The sequence below is a fragment of the Nesoenas mayeri genome (assembly GCF_963082525.1).
Source record: "Nesoenas mayeri genome assembly, chromosome: 2".
In the NCBI taxonomy this organism is placed as follows: Eukaryota; Metazoa; Chordata; class Aves; order Columbiformes; family Columbidae; genus Nesoenas; species Nesoenas mayeri.
Window position 1 is genome coordinate 66,795,010 of NC_137543.1, and position 17,374 is coordinate 66,812,383.

Here is a 17,374-nt window from a genome sequence, read left to right on the forward strand (position 1 = left end):
GTTTTCTTGTTGCTGTTTCCTCTTTCTCTCCTCTCCTTCCCCAGGTTGCTTCTCACTAGGTTGCTTCTCGGTTCAGCATCCAAGACAAGGCAAATGGGCATCCTTATTTCCTACTCCTAAGCCACAGCTTTAAAAGATACAAGACATAACATATCTCTACTGGGTTTATGTGGCAAGGTTGTGGTAGCTGGGGAGCCACAGTATTGACTTCTGTAAGAAGACACCAAGAGCTGCCCCATGCCAGACAGAATCCATTCCATTCAACTCCAAGATAGACCCAGCACTGGCAAAAGCTGAACCACTTAGCAAGACTGGTGGCATCTCTGTGATAATATATTTAAGAAAAGGCAAAAAATGCTGCACAGCAGCTATGAGAGTGAGGAGTGAGAAAAATGTGAGAGAAAGAGCCTGCAGACATAAAGGTCAGTGGAGAAGGAGGGGCAGGAGATGCTCCAGGCATCAGAACAGAGTTTCCCTTGCAGTCCATGGTGAAAGACCATGGTGAAGCAGATTGCTGGAAGGACCAACAGTCTGGGAAGGACCACGCCACAACAGTTGTAAATACTGCAGTGTATGGAGGATCACACATCAGAGAAGGTCAATGAGTCCTGAAGGAAGCTGCAGCCTGTGGAGGACCCATTCAGGAGCAGACTGTGTGCTATTTGCGTTGCTGTCTGACAACATCCTCAGACATATTATGTGAATTTAGGGGTTGTCATACGCAGAAACAGGAGTTGGATTTGTGGGTTCCTTCTAACTCAGGACATTCTACGATTCTATGATCTGTTTACATGTGAAAGTGTTGCTCAAAGTAAAGCTTACACTTAAACCTGCTCAGCCTTGAGCTGGAACCCCAGCTGAGTATAGCTCTGGCAGCACAGGGTGATCAAGCAGCTCAATACATAAGAAATACATGTTTTTCTTTAGAACTCCCTCATTTCTAGGAAGTGCATCTTCTTCCATGATAACTAGTGAAAGCTGACGATGTTATCCCAATAGAAATGGTTCTCAGGCCTGATAATTCTGCAGGTACCACTTTCTTTAGAGGCATGGCCAGCAGTGCCAACCAGACACACATTATTACAAAGTAGGAATTTATGAGAGACCATCTGTGACTCTGAGCACACAGCCCATCCCGCTGTAAAGGCACACAGGTAAAGACATAGCACTCTTGCTTTGCAGAGGGTGCTGAATGACTTGCCCAAGTCATGATCTTCCCCTGCAGCCCTAAGACTCCTGAAGGAAAAGCTACTTGTTGTGTGTAAGAGAAAGCAGGAGAGAGAGTGGGAGCATGTTAGTGAGTAAACGCTAAGCCCTTACAGGTGATCCATTACCCTGCAGCCATTACAATTTGTCATATGTGCTTCACCTAGCATCAGCTGCAAGATGAAATGTTTTCAGCTCAGTTTATCAGTCTACCTGGATGTGTCAGGTCAACTTCCTTTTAACCTGCTGTTCTGGTTCATGGGCTTTTGGAAAATATGGCAGAGCTGATCAGAGCTAGCAGTTGTCTTCTTTTTTTTTTTTTTTTTTTTTCTTTTATTTTGCTCAAAGTATGAAGCAGTTTCCTGTACACAGATATCACTAAGAATCTAACTTCCAGATTAATCCAGTACAATTCAAAAATTCTGGCATGTGCCTTCACTTCTGTTTCAAATGACAATTAAGAAAATCCATTACATTAGAAAAATACCTTTTCTTCCTTTGCAAATATATTCATACATGAACATGCACACATATGTATATAGATATGCATGTAGGCACACAAACACATCTACTTACTTATGTACACTATAAGAATCTAATAATAAATAAACCTGCTTTATTTTAATTGGTTACCAGAACAAAAAATATATCAAAACTGTGTCAAAATAATACTCTAACAGGTTTTATTTTTTCTTTTTCTGTCTCTAAAATTACAGGCAGGAACCAAGGTATATGCTATAGCAACAATTAAATCAGAAAATCCAATTTGCAAAATATTTTGTAAAAATTCTATTTGCAAAATTTCTGACAGCATCCTGTACATAGATCAGATAGAACCTAAAGAGCTTAATTTCTGTTTTTACTGTCAGATATAACTGGCTAAATACCTATACACATAGAGTAATTGTAACATGGAAATTACTGAAATTATATTTAGAATTACATTGCCAGGCAGTCCACACAAATTACATTGCCCGTCCATGCAGAATGTACTTACATACTGCTGCTGCAGTGTTGGTCATTGCTCACTCCCATGTTTTTTCAATAATCTTATTCCCAGAGTGTATTAATACTGATTATATATAGATTGAAGGGTACTTGTCTATATTTTTCATGCTGTCCACCATCCAAAATGCAAACATAGTGGAATGCTGCTATCAAGTGCAATTATCATGGAACTTTGGAAACCTTACCATTCTTCTCTCCTCTTGGCTCCCTAAGAGGTCTTTTAAAATTATAAATCTATAAAAATGTCATGTAGCTGACATTTTTTTTTCTAATTTATCTTCTGCCTTAGAGGGAAAGTGGTACCACTGGAAATTTTATATCTAAGATCTTATTTTCCTATTCAGTCAGAAACAAAACTTTATTGTCATTGAACCTTGAACACTTAATACTACTACTACTACTACTAATAGTCTAGATTAATGGGTATCTAATATAAAATTATTTAACAAGGACTATAGCATCTCTTTTGTTACCATGATATAGTGCTAGGGAAATAATAAGTTACAAGCTTAAGACAATGATAAACATTATCTCAAGTTATTTGTGATCTTCCATACCATAGTTACTCTTTTACTCCTTTTGTTTGTTTGTTCGTTTGCTTTTTCTTTTTTTTTTTGGCTAGAAGTTGCTAAACACATAATCTATTTTGGGGGAAGCTGGAAGCACATAAATAATAGTTTTGCAGTTTTTCTTGTTACATTCCTTCTCTCAATTTCCTATCCATGGAAGCACAGTGAACAAAACCATTTTTGCCATGGAGGGTTTATAGAACTTCATGGAGCACAGAGGAAAGATCTGAGTTTCACCTACACACCACTGCTTCTTTTGCATGTTGTTTGAAAAAAAAAAAAAAATTACTGTTAACTTGAATACAATGAAGTTTGATAAAATCCACTATTTCAGTCAAAAGAAAATTGATAGAATCATGGGTGGAATCATGGATAGAGTGATTTTTGTTTCTCATTTTTTAATTTCAATTTCTATGACATTTATTTCCAGCCTTTGTATTCCGTCCTGCAACATAACAATATCTCGCCTCTGACTATTTCACCTGAAGTTCAAGTGCTTAGATAGGTATAACTTTCAGCCTGGGATGTCTGTTTTTCTTGTATACCTTATCTCTATTGAGCTAATGATGACATGGTTTTTAATGAGGCCAAGAATTCCGTAATTATAGTAGTCCAGCATATTTTGTCAAAAAAAGATTGACCTGCTTTCCACAGAGGCCATAAAGATCTATTTGTCTATCATCTATCTCCAACATTTTTAGAGACATGTTAGGAGTTAGGCCCCTACCAAACATGCAACCCAGTTTCCCTCTAACAGTGTGAAGAGAAGATGAATGTGGACCATATTCCATTAAATATAGGGATGTGAGGGAAAGAAGCTACCCCTAGGTGAATATCAAAAGATAATGTAGTAGAAAGAACATTTAAATGACCTAGGAAGCTTGAGCACTACACAAAACCCTTTTATGTGACTCGTCATGCCTGAAAGACTAAACTTGCCAACAGGAGAGAGGAAATCCAACCTGGTAAGATCAACTGGTATTCACTGGGTGGCTCTTCCTCCATTTACACATGCCGATTGTATGCCTAACAGCTAAGGCGACACTGGCAATCCTAAATAAGGGAAGAATTTTTTTTTTTAAACTATGGCATGACCTATCATCACTGTGTTCACTGAAACAAAATATTAACTGAAATGGTGCAGCTTCAAAGTAATGAAATGTGCTAGAAAATGGTTCTAGTAGACTTTTTCACAGTTGGAGGGAACAAACCAAATCTGATTCTGAATGTGAAGAGTAGGAAAGCATTTAAGTATCATATGAAGTCTGCCTCATCTTTATAAATGTAAGGAACTAAACATTAAGAGAACATTAAGTGATTAGCTTAAACATTCATACACATGATGGTCCTAAGAAGACTGTTTTATTGACAGCTGATTTACTTATTTTCATATGTCTTTTCAAGAAACACTGTATGAAATTCAAAGAAGCTAAGGAATTCTACTTAAACAAAATAGTTAAAGTGTTGTCTTAAATTTATTTAGAAATGGTTGCTTTTCTGCAAGACCTAAGTATATCAACAAACACACTAACAAAATCATTAAGGATAAAATTACTTTTATAAACCCAAACTAACAAACCATGTAGAGTAGCTGTGTTAGATATTAGAGGAAATGTCACCACATTACTGTATTAATGTAAAATACCCTTTATCTTTGTCTGTTAATCTCTATAGGAAAACGTCAGCATAAACATCTTCACAGTATTATTTTGACCAAGTCACACTTTTATAAGTGTTGTCCTAGAAGGGGACATAAGCTCCTGTCTTTTTCTAGGAAAAAAATTGCAAGTTACCAAATGAGAGGAAAAAACTAATACCCTGAATTGTCTGAAACAGACCTTTCTAGGCTTTTCAATGTCTTCTGATTTCAGTGGTTTGAATTATTCATAATTTTCCTATTTGGCCTGTCTTGTTTCAAAGTAAAAGGTCAACAGAAATGGAAAAGAAAAACAACTGGAAATATATAACCACTTTCTTTGAAGTCACAAAAGCATGACCATAAATGAACTCAGGCACTGAACAAAATAATTTCAGAGTCAAAATAGTATGTGCATCTTGTCATAACTGTAAAATCTCAGAGAATTTCAGTGTTAAGAATAGTAAATAAGGTGGGTTTGATCTGTGATATAAATAATATTTGTCTATATCAACTTCCTTTCCCTTGTTGTTTAAAATTCATTTCTTAAAATGATCCTCTGAGAATTTTTGGTTTAATTGCTCTCTCTACCAAAAGGTTTATATAGTTTGAAGTGACAGGTGGTTATAAGCTAATAAAACACACTCCCTAGACCACAGCTTTAAAAGCTCCGTACAAAATGAAGTAAACTGGCTTTATTTTGCATTTTGACAGTGTTTAATCCTTAGTGGGCAGTCTCTCACACCACCAGCCAGCCAACCAAAACTCTCCTAATACCATACATCTTGAACGAAAATACTCAAGACTTCCAGGACTTCATTGAATTTGTCAAATTATTCCCTTCACTACAGTATTTTTTTTTCCTGCATGGAAAGCAACCCTAGGAAGTCTTTATAATTTCTTTATACAATGAAGTTTGGATAGCAGGGTTACGTACAGAAAGATTTAACTGGTTCAAGTACCCAGTTTGGGGAGTTCTGACAGCATAATCAGATATTTTACTGAACACTAGCATTTCTAAGTGACAACAGATTCTTAAATCAGTTCATCAGTTAAACATGTGTCATCATTCACTGAGTTACAAACTTTATGAGGACAAAATGTCACTTACATAAGTTTCATTTTTCCTGAGCTTCAACATTTCTATTAGATGAAAATCTAGTCACTATTTATAGCTGTGTAGTTTCTTGATAGTTACGTAGGTTAAAGAAGGTTAAGAAGATATAAGTGTAAATTAAATAAAAGCCTCAATTGGCAGCATTCTTATTGCAGACATTCTTGATAACTGTTTACTTTGGCATTAATTACTTTGTCAGAATTTTCTGTCAAGACTGTTAAACTTAGTCTCTTAATTCAAGTGGATAGGAGAGCTACTTCTATATTGTCAGCATTTTTTTTCACTTTGTAGAGAAGAAGAATAAAAAAAAACAGACTGGAAATTGAAGGTATTGTATCTCATCAGAGCACAGTTGCTATTAGAGAAGAGATGTGAAAACAGACATGTCAAACATGTCTGAGCAGACATCAAATACAATAAAAGACAGTACTTTGGACATTATGCCATCTCTTTGACGTGTCACTTCTGGTTTTCCTGCAGAAGTTTGGTTTTCGAGCTCTGTCTGTCACTAACTTTATCAAAAGGTCACTAATTTTATAGCACCTATGAAACATACAGCATTTTGTGGCTGCAGTATATTACACCATGAAGGTTTGTGATGGCCTCACATAAATTGAATTTGGTTCTTTAATATCTTAAACACAAAAAGACAAAAGAAGCACTTAGTACTCACAGGCAAAAAGAATAAACATAACTGAAACAGATGCTGCGGTTACACATTGCTATTTGCCCTTTGTGTTGTCCTCTTCCATCATTTTTTTAGTTATGATCACATGACTAGTGCCTGTATAAAGCATATATTGTCCTTGTTGATCCCTGCAAAGATTTCTATTTAGAAAGCTATTTTAATTTTATGTCTAGAAACAAATAAAAGTTTATTAAAAATATAAAACCATGTGATACATTTCTATTTTAAAATCATCTTTCACAGTACTTTTGGATATCTGGTACAGATACACCATTGCTGATATATTATTTTAAGTAAGAGGCAAATTAACACAATAGACATTTTTACAAGTAAATTATTATTTATTTTGCAAAATAATTAATAATTTTCTGTTTATATGTTTTTGTAAAGGAACTGTGTTATGAAAGGAACAGCAATGAAAAATAATTTAAAAAATACTTCCTAGTTGTAATACCAATTTTTAGCATAAATATATGATATAACATCCTATCTCAATGTATATTCTTATGCACACAACATTATGCATTAGATAAATAATTTAATGGATATATAGTAATTCAAATCTAATTGGTATAGAACATCCATAAAAAATCCCTCTTTAAATATGCATATGCTGCTAAGTCACTGAGAACTGGGTTTCTTTGTATAGCTTTGAAAGGAGAAATTCCTCTTTTTGACACAGTCTTTAGTAATAATGCTGAGGTACTTATAGAGAGTTAGGTGTCAAAAGAGACTCCAACTCAGTAATTATAAAGCAAGAAATGAAGGGTAAGTACAGAGTGAAGGTCCAAGCAGTCTGCAAGCACTTCAGTATGAAATTGGAGCACTGAACAGTTAGAAAAAGTGTAGAATTTCTTTCTAAAAACTGGTACAAAGCAGGATGAGAGAACTCTGGGGTAATTTCCCTCAGAGCAAAATAAATATATAACCCCCCACCCAAAAATTCAAGTTATGATATCTGGAATAATGTTTCACTTTGGCTGATTAATTGTTTTGCACAAAACCTGACTGTCTTCCAAACCCAGCTTTGAAAGCATGTAATGAAAAGGGCTTTAAATGAGAATTAACAGTTAGAAGGGGTAGCTGAAGAATGCCAATAGCCAGGTGACAATAAGAAACAGTAATGTGTACAAAACCATATTAACTGGGGAAAGGGAACAAGACTCTTCTTATTATAATAATATAAAGACATCAGAAGTAGCATGGCAGTGTGCAAAGCATCCTACTGTAGGTATCTTAATGCAAGAAACATCAAGAAGAAAGATGTGCTGAGTCTCATAGAATTATAGAATTCTTTTGGTTGGAAGAGACCCTCAGGATCATTCAGTCCAACCATAACCTAACTCTAGCACTAAAACATGTCCCTAAGAACCTAATCTAAACATCTTTTAAACGCCTTCAGGGATGACGAATCCACTGCTTCCCTGGGTAGCCTGTTCCATTGCTTCACCACCCTCTCTGTGAAGATTTTTTTCCTAGATGGTCAAGATTATCACTTAATTGACATAATAAAGACATAGTAGGATAATTCCTATGACTGGAATGTTAATATAAAAGAGGAATAGCTTGTACAAGAAAGGCAGGTAATGAAATGGAGGAGAATGCCTTGAATATCAGGGATGCATATCCTTTCAAGACAGAAAATAAAAGCAGAGAAGCTTGCTGAAAATCTCTGAGATGAACAGGAAAGAGAGCAGTAGAGCTAACTGATTAGGATCTATGTCAGCCCAAAATGTAAAGAAGTTCAGGTGGATGAGGCTTTCTGTGAAGAGATGGCAGAGTCATTCAGAGCACAGAAGTTACTTTCAAAAAAAATGAGAGAATTGGGAAAATGATACAGTAGGTCACAAGTGGTTCCAGCCACCATGGAGACATCAGACAAGAATGTAAAGGTGAAAGGTCAGCTTAATGTAAATAACCATAAACCAACAGTATCCAAGACCTGAGAGGGGAAATAGGTAAAACAACACAGAAATAAAAATAAATATGTTTTTGTTTTTGTTTTTTTTTTAAATCAGGCTGTCAGGAAGATACATATACTCAGAGGGATTGTAACTGTTGGAAGTGAGTGTGAAAAAGGAAGATACAAAGTGTAACTGGCCTTTTTTTATGAGCACAAACACAAGCCAGCCAAAAGAAAGACAGACAGATGGGAAACTTCTCTTAATTGTGAGTTTTAAATTTATCTCAGATGTATCTTAAAAGTACGCAGGAAACAAAAACTAAGTTAGTCTAAAAGCACAGAGCAAACATATAGGGAAAAAGTCCCAAATGTCAAGACACAAAAGGAGATGCAACTTACAAGAAATGTCATTGGAAAAGAGGAAAAAATATATTTATAGCAAAAGGAAAACTAAGAATATCTTTAGTCAGCTTCTTCTTGGAGATGGAAATGTATCAACAAATGTTGCTTATAGGGCCAAATATTTTAATGGCTGTGTTTCTTCACAATACATAAAATAATCAGGCACCATTTGCTATTAGAATAATTGTTGTGAAAAAAAAAAAGCCAAGAAATGTCAATCCAGAAAAAAAAGGTAAATAAATGAGAGCACTTAGGTAAGACGGATGTTTTCAACTCATTTGGGCCTGATAATATTCAAATGAAATCACAAAAATATAAGCAGATATTTTTGAGTGTGGAAAATGCAGGAATGAATGATTCATTTCTTTAAAAAGAGCATGTCAGTGAGCAGGAGGTACATGTCAGTTACCCACATATACTTCTTGTAGAAAAACAAGCACATCAACAAATAATCAAACTACCTGTAATCATCTGAAAGACAATAAGGACATAAATGACAGTTCAGGAATTTGATGTGGTTTATGACCATTCTGAAGAATTTTCCACTGTATTTTGTGACATAATCATAAGTGAAATCAGGAGAAACAGCACTTAATGAAAACTTCAGGGTAGGTGTGAATCAGTTAGAAAATACACTCAGAAAGAGTCCGTGTTTCATTGTCTCAAGGGAAGTTCTGCAAGTATCTGTTCAGTATTCAACGTAATTCAGTATTTTTATTAATGACCTGGATGGTGAAAGACAGTATCCTTAAATATACTTACAGTTAATACCACCTGGAGAGGTGAAGCATTTTGAAGAACAGAATTAGAATTAAAAATAATTTTGATAAATTAGAGAAAAATTCTTAAAACAATATGATGCAACAAAGATTACTTCAAATAAATGTTATTTAAGCCAAAGTACAGTTCTTCAAATCCAGGATGGTGGTGTGGGATAAGTTGAATGAAAAACTCTAGGTGGTCACATGCTGGAAATGAATCAATGATACTATACTGGTGAAAAAACGAAACAAGGAACCAAACAAACAAAACCCCACCACCCTTTCAGGATACATGAATAGGAATGTACCTGGCCAAAGAACTGACATGGTCCTTCTGGTGTGTTTGCTAACTGTGAAGGCTCATCCTGACTAGATTCCATTTTAAGCATCCTAAAAATTATTGATTAATTGGAGGGAGTCTAAAGGAGAGTGGGAGGACTAATCAGAGATCTGTAAAAGGTAATCTGTAGAGAGAGCTATAAAGTAAATAATTTTGAATTGATAGCGTGAAAGCAGACTTCAACATTTTGAAAAGCTGTTGCAAAGACCTGTTAACTTTGTCCAAGATCATTAGTGCAGAGAGAATGAGCTTAAGTTGCAGCAAGAAGATTCAGGGATGAGAAACACTCTCTTTGACAATGGCAATGAAGCAGTTGCAAAGATTAGTCCCCTCCAGAAAATCCATCAGTAGAGGAAATTTTATTAACAAGTTTGACAAATATTTCTTAGGAATGATATAGGAGTAGCTAAACCTGTCTTTGACAAGGTAAATGGATCTGATGACTTCCTGGGGTGCCTTCAAGGACTCTTTATTGTGATTCTCTAATGCAAAGACAATTTCACACACACTTTGCTCCTTATACATCAAAAGATTTGCAATAATAACAGAAAACCACATTAGATCATTTAGGCCCCCTGTCACATTTTTAATCAGATCTATAACTAAAAATAATTATCCCAAATAAACATGTAATTCCACCCAAAATTAAGTACCTGATGGTTACGAATTTAGCCATTAAAACTGGACAATGACACACACACATATAGTTAATCCACATGTGGTTTTCTTGTAAGCATGGTGTTAACTGAATCACTCTTTTTTCAACATACATTTTTTTCATGTCATTTACCTAAAATCCATTTGAACTTTTAAATTTCTTGAATAGGAATTTTTTATTACTTTGAAGAAAATAATACTGTAGTCGATAGAATTATTTGTGGTTGAGAGAGAGAAACGAAGAGCAATTGTGCAACTACTTGTTTTCATTTTAAGGACAAATGTGAATCAAATGCCAGCATAAGGTAGTTACAAACATAGTGAAATTGTTCTACTAATCTTGCAATATGCTGTGAAGATAATAATAGCTATGAGCATTTTCAATTGATTTCTGAATGAATTACTGACTTATTATCTGAAGGAACCTCCTTCTAACTGGTTAAAAATGAAATGCAGGTTTGAAACATCCACTGTATCAATAAATGTAGTGAAAATTACCCTTTTATTCAGAAAGAAAGCAAGGAAAATGAGAAGTCACATGTCATCTGTATGCCATTTTGAGCTACATAGATGTGAGGTGGATGCAAGTTCCCAAAGAACAACATATGTTTTCATGATTGCCTACTCTTGGAACTGTTCATGCACAGACTTTCATTTCACAGCTCTGAGGCTTCAAAATCTATGCTTGTCCACATTGGAGGAAACTGACATATGCCTTCCCAAGACAGAACTGTGACAAAACAGTGCTCTTTGGAGCAAAACCAGCAGTATTTCTTAGCTTAGATTTCTATTTTTTTTTTTTTCCCTCCAATCATCAGAGAGCTCTGTAAGACAGAACTAATCCAATTAGAATGTTTTAACTCAAAAAAAAACAAAAAAAAGATTAAACAGAGTATTTTGGGAAAAGTACATCTGGCAAAAAATTTTCTTTTAGTGTCTGTAGTGCAAATTCATAGTGTGAGGTAGGAATGAGGGTAAAACTTGCCTTTTAGATAGTAAATGTGTGATTTGCTTGATGCATATCATTAGGCGTGTGGTTTTGGAGGGTTCTCTTTTACTCTGGAAAGGAATACATCTCTGGACAAAATATGCAGTCAAATTTATTACTTTGAAGTTGATGTTAGGCTTCTTACCTTATGTCTCATTTTATGTAATAGTATGACCTTATATCCAAATCTCAGATTACACATTTTACTTACAACACTTAAATGCTGAAAGGAAGAGTAGCTGTCTTAACAGGTAGTGTCATATCTGTAATATGAACGGCAATCTTATTACACTTTTGAAATACTACATTAATTTTCAGAAGTTTTGCTGCCTCCAAAAATTATGTTTTAGCTACTGTGCTTGCTATTCATCAGTTTGTGAAGTTTACTGGAAAATAAAATGTTTTCTTTTATAGGCATAATCTGGTATATCATTGCTGTGTTCCTGATGAATTGTGGTCCAGGTTAAATAGGATGTTTGGAGGATTTGCTAATTTTTACTGTTTCTAAAAGAACACTTTTTACTCTAGTTATGCTTTGGAAAATTTAATTCCTCAACTCTCTGTGCTGAAAAGTGTTAGTTTGAGTCCTGTCAGACTATCACCAGTTGACTATCACCAGTTGCTCATCCACCTATGTTCAGTAAGAAAATATGGATACAAGTGTTTGCACTCAAGGAAGAGTCAAGCAGAGGCTTTGAGCTATAAATCCCAGTCTTCGAGGTGTGCAGCTCAGGACAATGTGTAACTGCCTAGCTCTGGGCCGTGTGCAGCATTCCTCTCGTCGTTGTTGCCAGACCACCTTGTTATGTAGCATTTTAAGGCTCAAGACACGTATAGTATCCCGTGGGTGAAATGGAGAGATGACCATAAGTGGAAAGGCCGCACCACAGGTCATGCACAACACCATATCAAAGGCTTTCCAGAGGTGCTGTGCAACTTTTAATGGAGGAGCACTGGTGATCTTGGGCTGAATGCATCAGTCAAAGGACATGCCGTGAAAGGGCTGCAGCCCTTAACCCTGCTGCAGGAGCCCTAGGCTCACAGCAATTGGTCAGCAGGTCACTACTGTGTGAATGGTAGGTACATGGAGGCATCTACACATGAGTGTATGTAAGGTACACAAGGTAGGTAGAACCAGGACTTCTGACCTCGATACACGGAATGCATCAAGTCTGTGCTTCCTACTACCTGGCTTTACCTCCTGCCTACTCAACATGCAACATTAGAAAGTCCAGTCTTAGGTCCTCACCTCTTCTCATTCATTTTGGAGGGAAAATAGGCTTCTAGCTTGGGTTGCTGAATTTAGTGAATCGAACACCAAACAGGTAGGTGTAACAATGACTTTGTGTCCTTTATCCAAAGTGAGTTTTGCATGCTGATATCATATTCCAAGATTTATATTGTACACAAGCGCATCTGCTTGTACTTATACACTTTCAGATTTCACAGTAAATACCTTTAAGGAGTATATAATGTACATATTTACCATTGTATTTCCCATGCCATGAGAAAACTAGCACCACGTTTACTCTCACACTTATTAGAAGTAATATGCTTTTCTCAGAAATGGTACAAGAAAAATATTTTTATTTTATTTTTCATGATCATCTGGATACTGCTGGAGACTTTTTTTAAAAGAATAACAAGAAAGAGTTGGCTAGCGAACAGGTCATTATTTGTGTCACTATTGGTTCTTCATATCCTGCATGGTCCTGTTCTACTGTCCTTTGTGTATTATGGTTTCAGTCTTCAATTTTCACCAATGATGTTCATTATTTAAATGAGACAAATAGGCTATTGTCAGGGACCATGATCCTGGTGACATTATTATTCTGACCTAGTATAAATATTATGACATGTCTTGGAACACTTGCAGTAAGTGAAAGGGTTCAGGCAGTCAAGGTGACAACAGACCTGTCCATAAATTGAACCTTCAGACTTTATGATAAGTATTATTAAAGAGCAAATGGATTTCCTGATATTATGACTTGTATACAAGAGTCAGTAAATGTAAATGTAGCCATTTTAAAAAAAAAGATAAAAGGGATTAGGTTATGAGACTTGTGGAAATTACTGCTGCACCTTTTATTTTCACTTTTTTTATGTTGACTGTAGGACTTCTGGAATACCAGAGATGGATGATATAAACAGAAGCCTGCTTATTCTGAAAGGCAGCAGGAACCTAACACGATGAACTTAGCTGCTAGTACAGATCCATGGCTTAATTAACTCAATACTCTAAACATTTTTGACATAAGGCTACATGTAATTATTTAATGCTTTGGAAAGGTTCCATTATATCTGGATATGTAGCTTAAATGAATTTGTAGTAAAGCTTTGAGGAAATTTACGCTTAGTGCTTTTTTTCTTTAATGCATCTGATCTAAAATCAGATAGTCTAACATCTGAAAAGGGTGGATTAACGAAGCTAAGATGACCTTTTACATATACTTGTAGCTTTTTACATCACTGTGCAGGTTTAAATTTTGTACACCCATAACATACAGAAATCTATGTGCATAGTAAAACATTACGCAGAAGAAAATAGTCTCAGAAAGCTTTTTCAAAATAATTTGATATTAAAATATATGAGAAACGCCAAAGGCACGGTTTATGTTCAAGATAGTTTTCTGTTCAAAAAGTTATAAGAAACACAGCAAAGGTGCCAACAAGTCAGATTTAGGTAGTAAAGTATAATATATTTGGTTTTTAATATAACAAGAAAAATATGTGAAATTAACAATAAAATCTCCTCTAAAGAAAATAATTTCCTTAGTCACCAAATTCATGAGTTTTTTTTCTAGTTTTATGTATAGCAACTATTGAGTACAATCTGAGTCCACATGGTGTATTAAATATTGAAAAATCCTTTTCTAAATCTTCACCTTTACTGTAACAGTTATGTTTCTTGCCACTACGTCACAGCATTAGTATTTTGATAATTATGCTCCAGTTCTGTCTTCTTGTCTTTCACAGTTACTATCCTTTTCTATTTTGTTTCTGTAGTATTGATTTGATGAGCAAAAATCAGTCTTTATACTAAAAGATGTTTTTAAAAGCCTATGTAAGGCAATAATTTGAAGTTAGAAAACAGGTGACAACTACTGCAAGCAAGTACAATACCAAAAATAAAAGGGTTACATGTGTAATTAAGTAGCATCTGGATTAAAAAGAGAACGTCCTCCATGTTATTCATCCTAACATCCTTTTGTGACAGTTCTGAAGTAAAAACTGTTGTACATTTTGTGTTTTAAAATTTAAGTTGGCTACTAAAGATATCACAGCAAACACCCTATTGTCAGTTTGCCTCAGTCCAACCAAAATAAAATTACTCAAATGAATCCCAAGCACTAAACTTTAGAACCATTTATCCATCCACAGCTACAAATGCCTGAGTTAAACTTCATCCTGTCTCGTCCTCCACTTTACACACTTCAAGTTGACACTGGAGACATCTGGACATCTGGAGTGGGAACAATGAATGTCAAGATTTTGCTTTTTTAATTTGAAAAGAACTTTTACTTCTTTGCTCCTCATTTTCATTAAAAACTGTATTCCAAAGTAGTAAAAGAGGAATAGGAAATCTCTGTAGCTCACATTCATGGGGGTGAAGGCCCTTATTGCTTCATCCCTACTCTCTTACCCCCCAAAAATATCTTTGAGTTGTCTATTCTGACTGTAGACAAACTACTGGCCTTGGCTCATCCTGGCACAGTGCCTGGGTATTTTCTGAAATAAAACCCTGATCTGTGTCAAAACCATAGAAAGTAACATACTGAGAATCAAATACTTGGACTATGTCAAGATAGTGTTCAAGCTCCTACCTTTGCCCAGTTAATTTATTAATGTGAATGCAGATTCCAATGCGCAAACACATTATCCCTTCCTTCCTTTCATTTTTTTTTTTTTCATCCAGTAAAACAAGTCAATTTTTCCAACCTCTCATACCATTCAGCTGTGTTTTTCTCACACTGCAGCACTGGAGTATCACTTCTGGAAAGCCCGTGGTATGATCTTTATCTCATAGATGACCATCTCCTATCATTGTCAACTTTATTTCTACCAAAATACATTTCAAGTTTCTTTTGCCACAGCACAGTCTTTTCAGGGGTCAGTTGTGTGGAACTAAAAAGGAAAATCAGTTTTTGCCTTATTCAGAATTACAGGCATGGCAACCAGTTGCTCAAGCTGTCCTTCCTCATGCTTCAGTCTTGTCCATCCAGAAATCCTAAGTGAGAGTACTACTAATGCCAGAGCATTGGTATTATGAATTCTTGACATTTTCTTCCAGGCTTTGTAACTTTTGCCAGCCAAAGCAATCTGCAGAACTACAATGCATTTGATTGGGAGTATAAGCCTGCACTGAAAATTTGTCAGGAAAAGATACTCATTTTCACTACTGTAATGTTAACCAAAGACATTGATTATTTCATTGGGAGGCAAGAAAAACATAAATAACAGGCATCATAAAAATCTACTGATTTTTTATATCTATGCATTAAGCTGCAATTTACCTCATGGATTCCACCTCAATCTTGTTTATGTCAAGCATTTCCCATTTGTCATCAACTACAAATGACGTTGAAGTAGTGCAAGTGTAATCCAAAAAATGTGATCCCTTGTCAACATGGTCAGAGTATGTTGCCTGAGCAGTGTTTGCAACATTTAATAACAAGAATTTATCTTTCTAGAATTTAATCTTTTTCTTTGTTCTGGCTTTTTTTTTAAAGAGTTCTTAAATATCGTCTTTTTCCAGTCCAGATGGTTTCTTCTCAATGCCTTATCAGACAACTAAGTCAGAGCCTAATGTAATAATGCATAAATCTGTAGTCACGAATACAAAACAGATTTGGTTCCTGTGGAGTAATCTTGACTCTTCTGCTCAAATAGGATGGGAGAAACTACACAGTGATATGGAGGAAATATGGAAGTTACTTGAAGAAAACATTTCCAAAGCTAGGAAGTTCCTAACACAGACATAAATCGAGTATTTGAAAAATACTTTTAAAATGCTAAAAATCATCAAACTCAAACAGGGGATGACTTTAAATCCTTGATGATTAAATCACAGATGTTTTTGAAAGGAACTGAATGAAAACTACGTAGGAGTGAAATAGAAAATGGACACATTCCAGTTTCTAGAACCCGTTGCTGCTGTGCAGTGACATCTCTTCTACAACTACCTTAATCTGGAAGTTTGTATCCTTGGAAAGTTATCAGTGGAACTGAAACTTCACAGAAAATTTAAGAAACTGAAAAACTAAAGAAGTGGGGAAGGGAAAAATACATCCCATGAAGACAAAACATGGTGCCTTTTATTTAGATTTTCTGTCTACAAACAGAATTCAAGGGGAAATGCTCAGCCTTGCTTCTAGAAATTGTTTCTGAGTTTGCAAATGCTTTTTTAGAGTTGAAGCCAGTGTGATAAAGTGCTGTTCCTTCACCAGAAAGAATGTTTGCTTACTATTTCATCATCCCCTGGAGGCACAGAGAAAGAAAATAAGCACATCAGTTGTCATTATGACAGGATAAAAATGGAGCCATCATATTTCAATAACACAATGCAATGAGCAGCCCCGTCGAGTGATGAATTATGGACTCTCTCTTTCACACTCAACTATAAGTTAATATTATCTACCCAGGATAATTAGAGTGAAGTTCAATTACTGACCCCGAATTACCATGTGGGCCACTCCATGGGTTCTGACACAGCATTTTACACATTTATCTTTTCACCTAATGCGCTAAATCTGCATTGCTCTGGTGATTAATCATAGTAGGTCCGATCTAGCTCACACTATTCTTCTTGTATGGATTGGCTGGTCCCTGGAGTCCCCTTGAGCACAATATGAGCAGGTCTATTATGCTGTGTTTTTCTACCAATTTATGTTCTTCCTTGTATTTTGAGATTGTGGTCACTTCTGATGTTTGCCCAAAAAAGCAACATACGAACACTTTCAGATAGGGAATTATCCACCTCCTTACCGACAAGGAGACAGATAACTCAGTCAGTGCTGTAAAACATACCTATAAAACTCCAATTGAAACAGATAGATCCTTTTATTTCCATGTGTAGAGATGAAAGAAGAGAAATTCACA